Below are 18,833 nucleotides of genomic sequence, written 5' to 3' on the forward strand. Positions count from 1 at the left end.
GAACGGGAATAGATGGAACATTTCGTTTAGTTTAGGCCTCACTTTTAAAAAAATCATTTTCTCATCTAATGATTTCTTCTTTCTTGGAGGTAGGGGTGGGAAGGGAGGGAGGATAGAAGGAGAATAATAATAATAATAATAATAATAATAATAATAATAATAATAATAATAATAATAATAATAATAATAATAATAATAATAATAATTTAGTCTAGTAAAAATTAAATATTGCATCTTCTGAGTAAGAATTTTTCTAATTTGCGATAATTTTATCATCTAAGAAAATTCATTTTTATACTTAACACATATACTTTCGAAATAATTGCTTTAATTTTTTAGATTTATAAATTGATGGCTTAAATTTTTAGTTTAGTTCAGTTTTGTAAAATATAGTTGGTCAGAACTTGGCAGAAAAAAAAAAGAAAAAAAAAAGGAAAGATTATTGTGGTTGAAAATCTGAATAAAGATAGTATTAAATATATCATATCAACTAGTTTGAAATTAGAATAGTTGATTGATTGGTAAATCCATAGCAAAAATCGTCCTTTATGGCTTTCTATTTTTGGATAAGTGTCAAATGCTATGCTTAAATTTTCTATATTATTCCTAATTGTAGCATATGTGAGACTTCAGTGTGGTTAGTTAAATATGATGGTGGTATTTGATTTAATTTGTGTATATCTATATTATTTTTTAAGTAAATAAAAAGGAAAAACTAAGCGTTTTGCCTTTTTTGGAAATTTAAACTCTAATCCTTCAATGTAAAAAATTCATAGTTTTACCATTATTTTCCCCTCTTTTTAAACCATTACTTTTTCTTCCTCTCTTGTATTTTCCCCTCTCCCTCATGACACTTGCACCCAACACCTATGTATCTCTCTTTTTGCATGAATTTTCCCTTAATCAAAACCACCTATTGATTCTATATTTAATAAAACTTTACTTTTTTTTCAACGTGAATCTAATTTTCTTTTATGTTGCTTAGAGTTAGGTGCTCACTAGCACTTTATTTCTGCTAACTGGTTTCCATGAATTCAAGGTATAATTTTTTTTTTCTAGAAATTAATGCATTAAGTTATTTTCTTGTTTTTGTTTTGTTTTGTTTTTCTTATATGAATCCAACTATAAGGTTAGTATTCAAAACGCCATTTTTAAGAAATTCACCATCCAACACTTTCTTGCCAATTGATATTTTGTTACCCTACTTACATTTTCTTCAAATAATAAATTATTCTACTAATTGTTATTTTTATATAGACCTGTAGACTCTATATAGAAGTGATACTTTGCTGGAAAACATAACAATATCAATCAGGAAAGTGAAATAAGGATAGAATAAACTTATCGAATTAAATTGTTGCGTCGTGGCAAACCACTATCTTGAAAACGATTTCGGCCCGACTCCGATGTAAATTGCGATCGCTCCCCAAGGTTCCATAGCACTACCAAACACTTGCATTAGTCGCAGGAAGTTTGGAGGTTGCTCAAAACCAATTGCCTAGGAAATAACTCAAGAAGATGAAAGGAAGAAGATGTTTTTTTTTAGCGTCTATTATGTTCACCAAGGATACTGCTTATATAGGAAATTTCCAGTTTACAACTTTTCAGGAAGCACCTGTGGAAGTAAGGAGAACATTGAACCTGGACAAAGCTTCATTTCCTCATATATGAAGAAGGACCATCTGAAGGACAGATTACAACAACAACAACTCTTAGTTAGACAGATAACCACCTTAAATACTCAGAACTATCAACAGTGAGATTGCTTCAACAATTTCCACTTCTAAATCTCAGCCAATGTGTGGTATCAACATCTATGATGTTCATTCTGTTGACTGAGAATTAAATATCGGAATGTTGGATTAAACTCACACAAAAATTTTGAAGTAGTTTAAGTCAATGATTATCAGCAGCTGATCATGGCACTTGCAGGACTACCTTGTTGCCTGAGGATACTCATGTGGTTTTGATTCCATAGCACTTGGTGAGAGATTTTAGGTGTTCACAGATGGTATCAAACCAAGGCTTTAGCTCATCCTGTATTTTCCAAGATCAGGAGCTATCACTTCCCTGTGTATTATTGTTTTCTTCATGCATGTTGGAACTGTTTTCCAACTGCTGTTACTTTGTTTGCTTTTTATTCTCTGTACTAGACTACTATTTTGAATTATGCATTTACCACTAATCATTGATTAGATATTTTTATTAAAAAAATATATATATAGGATATTGCAAGAGTTGTTGCAAAGAGGAGATCAATGGAGAGTAATTAGGATAAATGGTGAGTAAAGGCAGGATTCAAATCAGCAAATTAACTCAGCCAATAAGAAGAATTGAAGTGGTTGTTACAAGAATAAATACTTGAACGTTTAATTCCAACAATCCTCTGCTCATGCAAAGATAAAGAGTAAGAATAAATTCTGAGCAAAAGGAAGGAACATGTACTTAAGTGTTAATATCTTTTGATTTGAACTAACACATAGTGAAATGAGGCAACAACTAATATCAACAAAGTGAAGTACTCTTGAACAGAATGGACATAAGTTGAGGCCCCCACAACACATACCATATTCTTAATTTATGCAATCTCCGCGATACTAACAACGTGCTTTTATGGTCATGCACCATACCTCGGGTCTCATGAATGCTCTAGAAAAAAAACCAAGTTTTTTTATAAAAGGCGGTCAAACCTTTACACTCACGTAGGTGATTCCATCAAGTTTGTTTTCAACATAGACTACCATAAGATTATGGAATTATTAAGAGCAAAAATAAGCTCAACCTTTCTCATATTAAGTGGTGAATCCATTCAGTGCTTCTCAATAGCACCACCACAAGGAGTTATGAGAACATTAAGAGTAAAACTCAAGTAAATCCATCAAGTGCGTCTCAAAAGCATCACCATAACAAGCTATGTATTAAGAGTACAACTGAACCTTACAAAACACTACCACACGCCATAGGGATAGGATAGGTAGAGTATATTGACAGCCTATATGGCTCTGTTTGACCACAAACGGGTATCCATCATATTACCTCAATCCCTGGGCTTTAGCCCTGTCCCCCTTGACATTTCAAGGATTACTCTCTTTGCCAAGTTTATTATTCTCTTTGCCAAGTTTTTGGTTCAAAGATCCACCAAATTTCTTTCGGACCTTACAAATGCCAAGGAAATAACAACATGCTTCAACAATTGTGTGACATCGTTTGTCTAATGCGAATGTGTCTTTTTTCCCTCCATTGTACACACTACTTAGCAATTTCAATTGTCTCCTGTGAGTCACAATAAAGAAACTAGTGTGGTTTGTTCCCCCACAATGACATATCTGTCAATATTGGAGCTAAATATCATCTTATACAAATAATAACATATGAGTTATTTCAAGATATTGAGAAGATTAGAGATCCACCGACAAATATTAGATCTCATTTCTCCATTAGTTAAAACTCCATATAACCTTACAAATCAAGAAAAATCCCCACAAAGCATCAATGTATAAGACAGAGAGATGCTCTCGGCGCATTTTAGCTCTTCTTGCTAATGTGCATGGATAATCCAGATTCATGGCAAAGAGAGGTTGGGGAAGACCTCGGAACCAACCGAAAGGCGACACAAAAATAACCACGACCAAACAAACAAAGGAAAAGGCAACTAACAACACCATGGGTAACCAAGCCATGGCTATGATGGCAAGTTTGAGGGTTTCAACGAACATGAGTCCCGCAACCCCCCTTGTTCAGTCGATGACAACTGGAACTCAAACAACAATGAAGAGTAAGACACCAGAAGGGAAGACAACCACCGGTACTCAGCTCGCTGGGGCTGGGACAGCTGGAATTTCAGGTACAACACTGAAAACCACTGGGGAAAGGGTGAAGGGAAAGGGTGTAACACCTGAGAGCTTGATGAAGACTCCAACTGAGGCGATGCAACAAGCTCCAATTCTGATAGAATCTCTGGCGAGACAACAAATACCAGAGTCAATTCAGCAGGAGGAGGAGGATAACAGTTAACCGCAAAATTGGGCCGGACTATTTGCTCGAAACAGGGTAGTTGCTACAGAATGGCTCTGGATTTCATCCCACCCCATGTGATTAATGGGAAAATTATGATTATATTGGAAGGATGGGAGGTTAAAGAGCAAACTGAACTGTGGAATAATGTACTAGTGATCTATACTATGGGTGAGCTACCTAACTATACGGTTATAAGTAATAACATACCTAGAAATTGGAATGAGGTGGGAACACCATATCTATACCTACATGATGAGGGATTTTTTATTGCTAGATTTTTGGATATTCATGATAGAAATGAGATCTTATACTCTGGACCGTACACACTAAATAGTAGGCATTTAACCATGAAAGACAGACCCCAACCTTTGATTTTCAGCAAGAATTTCCACATACCATGCCAATTTAGGCTATATTTCCCAGTTTGCCTTTGAACTCTTTGGGGTTCCAAGACATTGAGCAAAATTACCAGTGGTTTGGGAAAACCTATATCTACGGATAAATGCACCGGGAAGCAGGCTCGAATATCCTATGCTAGGGTTCTAGTTGATATGGATATCACTCAACCCATTCTAGAGGAGTTGGACATCACAGATCCAACAGTCAAACAGTTTACCCAAGCTATTGAGTATGCTTGGAAACCTCTATTCTATAAGAAATTTGTGAAGTTTTGTCATGTGTTCCCTGAGGAACCAAAAAGGGGCTAACAATCAGCAACAAGGGCACATACCAGAGAACCAAACTATGAAGAATAACAAACCAAGAAGTGGGTATAAGGGACACAAACCAGGAATGAATATGCAGGCAAATAGGGCAACCCGTACCTCACCAAACTGGGGGTAAAGGCACGAATTCTCTCCCACATATATCTTTACAGACTTAAAATATTTAATTCATGTTATATATATTCATGTCAGATGATATTCATGTTCATGTTCAGCTTACAAATACAGTTTCAATTCTGTTATTTCATGTGTCATGCTTATTTCATTCAGTTGCTTTACATACCAGTACAATTCGAATGTATTGGCGTCTCTTTTTATTTGTCTGGGGGCCTGCATTTCACGATGCAGATTTACAGGACGACGAATCAGCTCGTTAGGACCTTGCACATATCATGATTGGTGAGCCCCATCTAATTTGGGATTTATCTTTATTTATTTCATGTCAGTTATACAGTTAAGGTATGTCGAGGACCTTGTCCTAGTAAACAGTTCAGCAGTCAGACTTATGTCAGAGGTTTCATAGACTACACTAGTTCATCTATGTCATGTCAGATGTTCAGTCGTGTTGCCAGTATTGGCTCAATACTTATTATATTTTCAAACTCATGTTTAAACAATATTTTCATTAGTATTATGATGACTCATATTATCTAGACTATTCACGTTTTAAAGTGTATTCTGCATTAGTACATTCCCCATGTTGATTCAGCAAGTCATGTGGTTCGCTTGGTCACATGCAGCAAGGCACCGAGTGTCGTATTACGCTTAGGCCATGGTTCGAGGCGTGACAAAGCTTGGTATCATAGCCGAGGTTCATGTGTCTTAGAGAGTCTATGAAACTTTGTCCAGTGGGGTTACATTTATATGTGTGTGTATGCCACACATATAAACAGTTGACCACCAAGACATCTAGGATTTTCTCACTTCTTTCATACTCTAGATCGTGCAGTTAGAACTATGTTTTCAGGAATTCTTCTAACTCGTGCGTATTACATATTTCAAACAATGCCTACGAAAAAAAAAGTACACCAAAAGGACGTCAATTACTAGCCAAAGGGCTACTGCTGAGGACTCCCAGACTCAGGAGGTTCACATTGAGACTCAGGGGCTTGCATCGAATGCAGTGTCTGCGGCCCGAACACCCGGCTACGAAAGGCACAAGGACGTCGTCCTACGATTACTCCGCGACCCGGTGCTACAGAGCATGGATGTTAGGGGAGCAATCCAGCTACCCACCTAAATTATTGCTAATCAAGCTCAACATCATGAAACAGCTCATAGCATGGCTGCTAGTGGAGGGCCGAACAATTCTAGGACCAAGGAATTTCTGCATATAAATCCCCCAGTGTTCATAAGGACTGTTAAGGTAGAAGATCCTCAAAATTTCACCGATGGACTTCAGAAAGTCTTTCGTGTCATGCATCTTGCGAGACGAGCGTGAGTTGGAAACCTATCGATTCTGAGGATGTTGCTCATATTTGGTATGAGATGTTGGAGCAGTCTCGCGGGGAAGATGCGTCTCAAGAAACTTGAGACGAGTTTGTAGACGCCTTCATTGGTCACTTCTAGCTTATTGAGGTCAAAAAGGCAAAGGCCTACAAATTTGAGAGACTCAGGCCAGATGAAATAAGCGTGAATGACTATAATCTCAAGTTTGTTTCTTTGGCCAAGTATGCTCCTCACATGGTCCCTGACATGAGGGCCAGAGTTAGGCTCTTTGTGTTGGGCCTTCTACCCGACTTACATGGTGGTGCGAATATTGCTGCTAGAATGGGATGATGACTATCACCAAGATAGTTGCTTTTGTTTAGGGTATTGAGGACAAAATGAAAGAGGAAGAAGCTCTTCAGAAAGACAGAGAGTTTAATAAAAGAGCTAAGTCTGCAGGTAACTTTAGTCATGAGGGAGGTGGAGGCAGGAAATTCTTCAAGAACAGGTCATTCGTCTGTAGCCAGTGCCCCAACCCCAAGGTTCAGGAATGACCAGAAGAGACATAATTTCAGGCCAACATACTCCTATTCTCAAGCTAGTGTAGGGCGGAAGACTTATGATAATTCAGTCTGCAGCAAGTATGGTAAGAGACACCCAGAAGAGTGTCGGGTATGGATATACGCTATGTGTGGCCAGCGAGGCTATTTTCAGAGGGACCGTCCATCAGAGAGATAGGGTACCGGTGGTAATGTGGCTCAGTCCATTAATTCAGCCGCTCCTCGAAATTCTCAAGCTTAGTCAGGGCATGGTATAGCTAAGTCTGGTAATGCAGGCGGAGGTCAGAGCCGCTTGTATGTTTTAGCAAGTCGTCAGGATATAGAGGCACATGCAGCTGTTGTCACAGGTACATTAACAGTTTTCACTTTCGACGTTTATGCCCTTATTGACCCAGGATCCACTTTATTTTATGTAACTCTATTTATTGCTAAGAAATTTAGGATAGAACCAGACAAGTTGCATGAACCCTTTGAGGTGTCCACTCCAGTTGTAGAGTTAGTTATAGCTAGACGTATTTATAGGGGTTGCCCAGTTTTAGTCTATCATTGCAGAACTATAGCCGACTTAGCAGAATTGGAAAAGGTAGACTTTGATGCAATCATGGGTATGGATTGGTTAGCTACATGTTATGCCACAGTGGGTTGTAGGGCCTAAATAATAAGATTTGAGTTTCCTAATGAACCAGTCATAGAATGGAAGGGCAATTCAGTAGTACCCAGGGGTAGATTTATTTCCTATCTTAAAGCCAGAAAGATGATTTCTAAGGGGTATATCTACCACTTAGTCCGATTTAGGGATACAGATACCCAGACCTCAACTCTCCAGTCCGTACCAGTTGTTAATGAGTTTCCACATATTTTCCCAGAAGATCATCCTGGAGTTCCTTTCGACAGGGAGATAGACTTTGGAATTGATCTACTTCCTGACACTTAGCCGATATGTATTCTGCCATACAAAATGGCTCCAGCAGAGTTAAAAGCCCAGTTGAAAGATCATCTTGACAAGGAATTTATTAGGCCAGGTGTCTCACCTTGGGGAGCGCCAGTCTTGTTTGTCCGAAAGAAAGATGGTTCCTTACACATGTGCATTGATTACCGTCAGTTGAACAAGGTCCACATTAAGAATAGATACCCTCTCCCCAGAATAGATTATTTATTTGATCAATTTCAGGGTGCCCAGTGTTACTCCAAGATTGACCTCAGATCAGGATACCATTAGTTAAAGGTTAAGAAAATTGATATTCCAAAGACCGCTTTTAGAATCCGTTATGGTTACTTCAAATTTCTTGTCATGTCATTTGGGTTGAAAAATGCGCTAGTTGCTTTAATGGACCTCATGAACACTTCAAGCCTTATATTGATTTGTTCGTCATTGTGTTTATTAATGATATTTTGGTGTATTCCCGTAGTGAGACTGAACATGAAGTACATCTCAGAATAGTGTTGTAGACACTTCAAGATCGTGAGCTTTATGTGAAATTTTCAAAGTGTGAATTCTGGCTTAAGTCGGTGGCGTTTCTCGACCACGTGATTCAGGTGAAGGTGTAAAAGTTAATTCTCAGAAAATTTATGCCGTAAAGAATTAGCCCAGACCCACCTCAGTTTCAGATATAGGAAGTTTCTTGGGTCTGGCAGGCTATTACAGATGTTTTGTAGAGGAATTTTCCTCTATCTTAGCTCCATTGGCTAAGTTGACATAGAAAAAGGTCAAATTTCAATGGTTAGATGCGTGTGAGCAAAGTTTCGAAGAGTTGAAGAAGAGGTTGACTTCTGCTCCAGTTTTGACACTACCAGAGGAAACCAAAGGGTTCGTACTTTATTGTGATACTTCGGGAGTTGGTCTCGGATGTGTCTTAATGCAGCATGGTAAGGTTGTAGCTTATGCATCTCGACAACTTAAGGCTCATGAAAAGAATTATCCGACTCATGACTTAGAGTTGACAGCTGTGATTTTTGCACTTAAGATATGGCGTCATTATTTGTATGGAGTGTATGTTGATATTTTCACCGATCACAAAAGCCTGCAGTATATTTTCAAGTAAAAAGAGTTGAACCTCAGGTAGAAGAGGTGGCTCTAATTGCTTAATGAATATGATATAGATATCCTCTATCATCCAGGGAAGACGAATGTTGTAGCTGATGCTCTCAGTCGGAGATCCATGGGAAGTTTAGCTTACATTGAGGAAGATAAGAGAATTATGACCATGGAAGTTCATCGCTTAGCTAACCTAGGAGTTCGACTCTTGGACTCTAAAGATGGTGGAATTGTTGTTTAGATCAAGGCTTATTCCTCCTTAGTGGCCGAAGCGCAGGAGAAACAGTTTAGTGATCCTTACTTATTACAACTGAAAGAGGGGATTCACAAGCATAAGACGATGACTTTTGAACAAGGGGGAGATGATGGTACCTTAAGGTATAGAGGCAAACTATGTGTTCCAGACGTGGATGGGCTCAGAGAGAAATCATGATAGAAGCCCACAATTCTAGGTATACGATCCACCCAGGTTCCATAAAGATGTATCATGAACTTAAGGAAATTTATTGGTACAATGATATGAAAAGTAATATAGCAGATTTTGTGGCTAAGTGTCCGAATTGTCGGAAAGTGAAAGCCGAGCACCAGAGGCCTGATAGGTTGGCTCAAAATATTGACACCGAGCACCAGAGGCCTGATGGGTTGGCTCAAAATATTGATATTCCTGTATGGAAATAGGAGATGATAAATATGGACTTTATAACAGGTCTACCTCACTCATCCCGTAGACATGACTCGATTTGGGTGATTGTGGACCGACTTACCAAGTCAGCACACTTTTTGCCAGTTAAGACCACAGATTCAGCAGAAGATTATGCCAAGTTGTATATTCATGAGATTGTCAGATTGCATGGGACCCCAGTGTCCATTATTTCAGATCGTGGTGCTCAATTCACAATGAACTTCTGGAAATCCTTTCAGAAGGGATTGGGTACCAAGGTTAACCTCAGCATAACTTTTCATCCGCACACAGATGGTCAGGCAGAGCATACTATTCAGACTCTAGAGGACATATTGAGGACATGCGTCCGAGACTTTAAAGGTAATTGGGATGATCATTTGCCACTCATTGAATTTGCCTATAATAACAGTTATCATGCTAGTATCAAGATGGCACCATTTGAAGCTCTGTATGGGAGAAGGTATAGATCACCCATTGGTTGGTTTGAAGTTGGTAAAGCAGAGTTATTGGGACCAAATTTGGTCTATCAGGCTATGGAGAAATTCAAGTTGATTCTAAGGCAATTGAGAATGGCTCAGAGTCGCCAGAAGTCTTATACAAATGTACGGCGTAGAGACTTAGAGTTTCAAGTTGATGATTGGGTGTTCTTAAAGGTTTCACCTATGAAAGGTGTGATGAGATTTGGAAAGAAAGGAAAGCTCAGTCCCAGATATATCAAACCTTATAGAATCCAGTGAAGGGTTGGTCAAGTAGCTTATGAGCTTGAGTTGCCACAAGAGTTGGCGGCTGTGCACCCAGTGTTCCATGTATCCATGTTGAGAAAGTGTGTGGGAGACCCGTCGTTGGTTGTTCCTGTTGACACTATAACGGTTAAGGATGGCCTAACCTATGAAGAAATCCCCATAGCCATTCTTGATCGTCAGGTTCGCAAGTTGAGAACTAAGGAAGTAGCCTCAGTCAAGGTCCTATGGAGGAGTCAAAAAGTTGAAGAAGCTACATGGGAAGCCGAAGAAGACGTGAAATCCAGATATCCTCATTTGTTTGAAGAGCAAGCAGAAAACATTCAAGGTACATAACCTCCATATCTATGTCATGTCCCTTACGTATTTATGCCACACGTTTCATGTTCACGTTCACGTTCATGTATTTAGTATTCATATCTCATGTCCCTGCCTTCATGTTTTCACGAAACCATGTCATGTCAGTTCAATCCCTATGTTCAAAGTCATGTTTTCTTCACGTTCATGTACTCAAGCCATGTCTAGTCATGTTCTTAACCACGAACCATCATTCGAGGACAAATGATCCTAAGGGAGAGATATTGTAACACCTCGTACCTTTAAACTAAGCTACGTTCATGATTCAGGACTTAGAAAATAAGACGGAAGTGTTGGATTAAAAAATATGCCTCAGATGGTAAAAGTACACCTTACGTCATATTGTACGAGCCGTACATTTATGTATGGGTTGTACTTTTAAGACATACCTCACATGCGAAAAGTTGAAGTCACTGGAATTTGAAATTCGAGGTACGGGCAAGATTATATAGGTCGTACTTTTTCCACGTATAATTTATACAAATAGTACAATAATGTACGGGCCGTAGATCTCAAGCCTTACCTCAAAGACGAGAAATCTTAGTTTCTGGAATTTTACGCATGAGGTACGTCCACTAGGTACGGGACATACAATTCTGTACGGGCCGTACAAGGTGCCCGTACTTTTCCCAACTCAGCAATAAGTATAAATATGTGGGTTCAGTTTTTAATCCCACTTTTCATGTTCTCAAGCCCTAGAACGAAGTTTTTCTCCTCCTACTATCAAGATACACTGAGTTAAGCCTATTTCAAGTCTTTCAAGTGAATTCTAACATATATCCATGATTACTACATAGGAATTCATTGTTCCTAACCTAAGGTTTTCAAGAAAACCCATCACAAGGATTCAAGATTTAGGCTTTTGGGTTTCTTCTCAAGTTCAGACCTTTTTACATGTTTTTGAGCGATTAAGGTATGTAGGGTTTCTATCTACGTGTGGGAACATTATTGTTCTTCCCACGGCATGTTCTTCAATGATTATACGAAAGTTCACCAAAACTAGGGTTCTAGACATGTTCACGATAACCCTAAGTGCACGTACCATGATATACCATGTTTATATTAATAGTTCGTTATTGTGTTCTTAATATTTCCTTTCAGTTATTAAGAATCTGTCAGTAATCCATGAAAACCATACGTTGCATTCCATGGGTTCTTAAATGCAAGATATGAACTATTATGGTTATTTTCATGAAAATCTACATGCTTCCATGTTTTCATACAAATTATACTATATATCTATATCCATGTTATATCACATTTACGAATGACGTTTATAATCATATTTATTTAATTCATGGGCTTCCTAGCCAATTATATCCATGTTCATATTTTGGGAGTTGCACAGATTATCTAGAAGGCTCAGACAGCCTGAAACTACATATGCCAACGTAGGATAAGGATCATTCCGCCCATTTAGGACGATTCCTTCATGTTTCCCCATTGTGGGTTATTGGATCCATTCATGTCATGTTCATGTCTTGTACCCAGGAAAGGTACGAGATGGCTTAGCTAATCGGGCAGAGATCAGACGTTGCGTGCTTATGTGGTGGTTACATGTCTGTTATATTAATGCTCTCCCACAGGTATCTTTACAGACTTAAAATATTTTATTCATGTTATACATATTCATGTTAGGTGATATTCATGTTCATGTTCAGCTTGCAGATATAGTTTCATTTCTGGTATTTCATATGCCATGCTTATTTCATTATGTTTCTTTACATACCAATACACTTCGAATGTAATGACATCCCCTTTTATTTTCCTGGGGGCCTGCATTTCACGATGCAGATTTACAGGATGACAGATCAGCTCGTTAGGACCTTTCACGCATCAGCAATTGGTGAGCCCCATCTCATTCGGGATTTTATCTTTATTTATTTCATGTCAGTTATGCAATTAAGGTATGCCGGGGGCCTTGTCCCGCTAGCAGTCAGGCTCATGTCAGAGGTTTCATAGTCTAGACTAGTTCAGCTATGCCATGTCAGATGTTCAGAGTCGTATAGCTAGTATTGGCTCAGTACTTATTATATTTTCACACTATTTTCGCATCATGTTTAAATAGTATTTTCATTAGTATTATGATAACTCATGTATCCAGAATATTCACGTTATAAAGTTTATTCCGCATTAGTACATGCCTCATGTTGATTCAGCAAGCCATGTGGTTCACCCTGTCACATGCAGCAAGGTATCGAGTGCCGTGTTACGCCAAGGCCATGGTTCTGGGTGTGACAGTGTTTCATGGATCAAATGTGGCATGGGGAAGAACAAAGATGTCCATATGTGGATAGAAACCCTACATATATTAATTTCTTCAAAACTTGAAGAAAAGGTCTAAAATTTTGAAGAAGAAACCCAACAATCTAAACATGAAACCTTAAGGAGGTTTTTTTTTAAACCCTAAGATTGTAGCGTAGAATCTTGTGAAAAATTCATGTATAAGTGTTAGAATTACTTAGGAATACATTGGAGAGACTTACCTTGATGTGGGAGGATGAAGAGAGGAGAAAAAGTCGTGCTAAGGCTCGAAGAACTAAAAACTGTAATAAAAATTCAAAAAAATGCGACTTTAATGAATCTAGGGTGTGCCTGCGTTTGCATCTGCGCCGCAGATTGCATTCTGCTGCCGCAGATGCTATAGCATATTGAAACAGAATGCTAGAAACTTATGGATGAAAATTTGGTCCAAAATACGTCACAGAATGCATTTTGCGTCGCATACGTGTGTCCAGCAGGCTGCTCTGCGACCCTTCAGTAAGACGATCATAATTTTTTGTACAATGCTCCATTTAGCCTGGTCCTTATATGGATGGAAATGTATTTCACAATCTTACAACTTTCATTAAGGAAGTTTTCCCAAATTCCCAATTAATAAAGGGATTATGCTAACTTGAAGTGAGGCCTCGTGAAAACTCACTTGAAAACATGCTTCGTAAAGTAGCTTCCGAGTTTACTTTTTCTTAAGACTCTTCTTATGCCTTGATTAGATTTCAAAACCCTTTGTACACTCATGTTGGGTTCATTATACTCCCATCTTACGTGTCAAACCTTAGCCCGAATGTCCGGGATGTCACACCTACACTCTAACTTGGTAGGCGCATCAGTTTTAAACCATTTCCATTATAGTAAGACAAAAAGTAAACATTTGAAACAATTAAATCATAAAGGCATCTTAAATAAATAAATACGGAATAATAAATAAACGCCCAAAAATCTGGCAATATGAATCGAGAGGTTCTAAGATGATAATACATAATTTGAGGTAAATATAATGTCTGGAATAGAAAGGCAGAAAATGAAATGATAGAGGGAGAGAGAGAGCCTATTGTTGCGGATCATGAAAGCATCGCACCTAGAATCTTTGAATAACTGCTACTAGACACGATTACGGACTCTACTAGTACTCGGGTCAAGATGTCTGTTATATCCCGTATTTTGGGTACATTGGGACAATTCGGTTTAACTATGATAAGTTAGGGCCAAAACCATTCCGGGATACAAAGTCGGGACTTTTGACCTTTGATTTTGTTTTGCGATATAATTGGTTCATGAATTTGTTGGCATGGAACAATTAGGAAAATTTGGGACCAAAATTGGAATAATGGAAAGTTGGAAATCATGCAAAAATTTGGCCCTTGGCCGTGTGGTTATTGGAAATGGCCCACACAATTTGTGTTCAATTTTTATTGCTCCAACACATGGTGTGGGCCAAGGAAACTTGTGCCATATTCATATAAGCACAAAATATGATCAACTAGTCATCCTTGTTCATTCCAACACTTAGAAAAAAAAGATAGAAGTTGAAGAACAACAAGCTTGGCTCTCGGCCAAGACCCTCAAAAACTAAGTTCAATTCTAGCCACTCCAAAAATATTTTGTTGATGCAAATCCACTAATTTGAGGTCCCTAAGTAACGTGGAAGTGTTGTTCGGGTCATCCAACCATTCGTTGTGTCAATTGCAAACCCTAGGCAAATTGTGGAGTTGAAGAAGAAAGGTGAGATTTAATTATGTTTCATGTGTTATAAAGGTTGTATGCATGTTGTAGTATGTTAAAATGGATGAAAATCATGAAATATAGTAAGTTGGAATTGAGGCCATGTGTATGAGGTTTGGCCGTGTGAGGTGTGTGTATGTTGTGTTGTGTTTAAGTGATGAATTAAGTTCTATGTAGTATGTTAATTGTTGTAGTTTGAAGAAATGACTGAGAATTATCAATATGTGGATGTTGGTATGTTGGCCGAATGTAACCTCCCATGTGTGACCAAGAATGAATTAATATTACTTATCGTTTAGTTGTTGTCGTTATGAATTCCATGATGAGAATGAGAGTTTGATGACTCAAATTGATGTTGTAATTGTTGCGGACTGATTTGGAGGTTATTGTTCATTTGATGTAACTTGTATAATTATGAGAATGACATTGTTAGAATGTGAATTGTTGGTGCAAATCATGATTTGGAAATGAGGAATATGTTATAGTTGAGGCTCTCGGGTTTGCGGTTTTCGGGTGAGTGGGAGTATTATTTGGAATGTTTGAAATGTTGTATGAATTGCTTGGAATGTCTTTGAATATTGTTGGTATGGGTTCGGGTTAGTATTCGAATGTATAAGCGTTGATGTTGGCTTGAAGGTAAGCCGTTAAATTGAATATATTGAAAGTTGTTGAATGATGGAAAAGAGAGTTATTAATGTTGTATTGCCCTTCGGATTGATTATTAATGTTGCTAGGTTGGTTGTTGTTATTGTTGTTGATTTGGCCGAGTTAAATTCTCGGGGTTGGCCTATTTACAGGGGAAATCGCCCAAATTTACGTAGAATTAAGGGCTAAATTGGAATTAAATGCCCAAATATTTTTAGCTAATGTTTGGCATATTATGACTTGTTTGTAGACCTTGGGAAGCCCGAGACGTAGGTTGGATTTGTCTTGAGTTTGAGCTAGCGTTGAGTGCGTACGAGGTATGTAAAGCTCAATCCTTTCTTCTTTTGGCATGCCTTAGTTTCAAATAGGCTATGACACGAGCTTCGAGGAAATTCGATTCTCGCAATCCGAGCATGTTTATGACTCTTATTCGTTTCTTGGAATTCGTATGTTGATATGACGAAATATTGGCTTTTATGTCTTTGAAATATTTGATTTTCAACCTTTCCATAAAAAGTTTGGCTTTTAAAGAGTTCTGTAACTACGAACGCTCGTATCTTTCACAGAAAGGCTCGGATTGCCTCGATATGCTCATAGGTGATTGTATGGTGTATGATAAGTATGTTTTTCATAGGCGGGCCGACTCGGGTCAACACCCGTCCGTGGGCCCCGCGACTCTTCTTTTTGTAATTCTGATGACTTGTGACAAAATATGATATGACTAATATCCCGATTTTAAGTATGGTCATTTTACTTATCATGTGAGTCTATGATAATGATTTTATGCATATGGTTACTCATGACTCCGTTCGTGCATTACGGTTATATCTTTCGCCGAGTCCGGGCCGGTTACGTTATCGTGCGCACTATGATATACTCCGGTGTTATCTTGTGTTTATGGTTCACCGAGCCCCTCGCTCGAGGGCGGGTTCCGCTCATATTTGGTGTTATCTTGTGTATGGCGTTATCTTGTGTATGATGTGTGACGGGGATACGGAGATTTGAAACTTTACGGTGTTATCTTGTGTTATGGCGCCATCGACGGGCGGGCGACCATATTTTACGTACTTACTATGCATGATTCGTATTTTGAAAGTAAACATTTTGATATTTTGAAAATGCATTTATTTTACGTACCTCACTTCGATTATGACTCGATTTGTATACTACGTTTACGCTTTGCATACTCGGTACATATTTCGTGCGACCCCGCTCTTCGGGGGGATGCGTTTCATGCCGCGGTACGGACGCACGGTTCGGTGATCCACCGTTTAGGTCACCCACCTGTCGTTTGGAGTGCTTCCCTTATTCCGGAACTGCATTTGGTATATATTCGTTCGTTGCATTTGTATATATTTGTTCGGGGTACGGCGGGGCCTGTCCCGTCATATGATTCTATTTGTCTGTTTAGGGTACGTGGACATGTATGTGGGTTATGCCCATTCTGTACTGTTGTGTTTGTATGTTGTATGTTCTGGGCGACCCCATTCGCCGTGGAAGCCTCGTCGGCTTGCATTGTATATGTTTTGGGCTGTTGCGCCATTTGATAGCCTTGTCGGCTTCTGATATATATATGGCTGTGTTTGAGATATGTTTGCGACAGTTTGATATAATCTGAGACAACGTTTGATATTTTTGTCTGTATAAGCCATCTGTTTGCGACTCGGATTTATAAATGTGTTTGGGTGCCCAATTCGGGGACTAGTCACGGCCTACGAGGTTGGGTCGTGACGAAGTGGTATCGAGCGGTTCTTCCTCGGAATGTCTACGGACAGGTGTCTAGTAGAGTCTTGTTTATCGGTGTGTTGTGCACCACATCTATAAACAGGAAGCTACAGGGCATTTAGGATGTTATCTTTTTTTCTGATTTTAGATCGTGCGATAGAGCTGTGTTATCAGGATGACTCTTTCTGACGCAATGTTCTGTTTTCAGCGATGCCTCCGAGGAAGGCCACGGGCCCCGAAGGGCAAGTCTACGGCGGTTGGTGAGACCGGCGGGGCCCGCGAGTTAGTAGGGCCCGTGCTCGGCCTGTACCGATATTGTGCCCAAGCCGGCCGGTTCGGCTACACCGCGGTATGCCCGAGAGGGGCTTGGAGCGACGGCAGTGCCAGTGCAGGCGGCTCCACCGTCAGCTCTCGAGGTTCGAGCACCTGCACCTCCAGCTCCCCAGCCAGGGGCAGAGGATGGGACCCTGCGAGAGGCAGTCCAGTTATTGACCAGATTGGTAGCAGGGCAGGCCCACAGGCACGGTGATCAGGCGGACCGGCGTGACAGTTCGAGGGCCCGTGATTTTCGACGCGTGGCCGCACGGAGTTTTTCAAAGCCCGCGAGAGGACCCTTATGAGTTCATTCGACGGATGCGGCGTACCCCTGCGTTTGATTAGTGCTTCGAGACGAGTCGGTTGAGTTGACGTCATCCCGGTTGCACGATGTAACGACTAATTGGTATGAGTCGTGGATCTTTGTCTAGAGGCAAGTGTGCCCCTCCAGCCGTATGGGGTGAGTTTACAGAGGCCTTCCTGGCCCATTTCCTACCTCCAGAGGTAAGGCGGGCCAGGGTAGACAAATTCTGTTGTTGAGCGAGAGGGCGACTAATCCCGGGAGTACGGTTTAGAGTTCGATTCGGCCGGATATGCGCTGCATATGTAGGCCGACATGGGCGGCCGGATACACCGATATATAGTGGGGGGACCCGGTACTTCATTGATAGGCGCGGTGTTGGCGGCTGGCCGGTATGGATATTTCCCGTATACGAGCCCGTACCACGGGCATGGAGGACGACGCGAGAGGCGCCGGCGATAGGGTTGATGACGAGGGCCGTCCCCAAGAGGGCTAGATCGTGCGGGTGATGCGGGGATTTTGAGGCGAGGCGGCCTCGGCGGTGAAAGCGGATGTCCTCCCCGGCCCGGCACGGGGCACACCCCCGCGGCTCGCGGCGGGGAGTCGAGAGGGTGCGGGATATTCGGGGGCGAGCCCGAGCTCCGAGGTTTTCGAGGCTCACGGTTGGACGGAGGCTCCGGTGGTCGGATGGAGACCGCCCGGACCTCCGTGTTCCCCTTTGTGGGAGACAGCACCCTGGAGAGTGTTTTCGTACCACTGGTGCGTGCTTTACTTGTGGCCGTCGAGGACCGTCGATGAGGGCGTCGGTTAGAGGTGGTGCGGCGGCGCGGCTCGGTCGGGGGGGTCGGCCGGTGGTCATCTTCGGCCTCGGTCGCTATGCGCCCTGCGGGGCGAGGTACATCGGCACCAGCAGGCCGTGGCCGAGGTCGTGGTGGAGTTCCTGGTTCTAGCGGTCCTTCGAACCGCATATATGCATTGGCCAGCCGACAGGACCAGGAGGCGTCGCCTAATGTCGTTACAGGTATATCACTGGTCTTCTCTTGAGATGTGTATGCACTGATTGATCCTGGTTCTACTTTATCATATATTTCTCCCCTTGTTGCTAATAAAATTGGGATAGAATCTGAACCGATAGAGCCGTTTGAGGTAGCTACACCGGTAGGGGATTACGTTATAGCCGCCGGCCTTTATAGAGATTGTTCGGTGATTATACGTAGGCCATTTGTACTAAGGCGGATTTGGTAGAGTTAGATATGACTGAGTTCGATGTGATTATGGGTATGGATTGGCTAGCTTCTTAT

This window comes from Lycium ferocissimum, chromosome 11 (genome assembly GCF_029784015.1).
Source record: "Lycium ferocissimum isolate CSIRO_LF1 chromosome 11, AGI_CSIRO_Lferr_CH_V1, whole genome shotgun sequence".
Lineage (NCBI taxonomy): Eukaryota > Viridiplantae > Streptophyta > Magnoliopsida > Solanales > Solanaceae > Lycium > Lycium ferocissimum.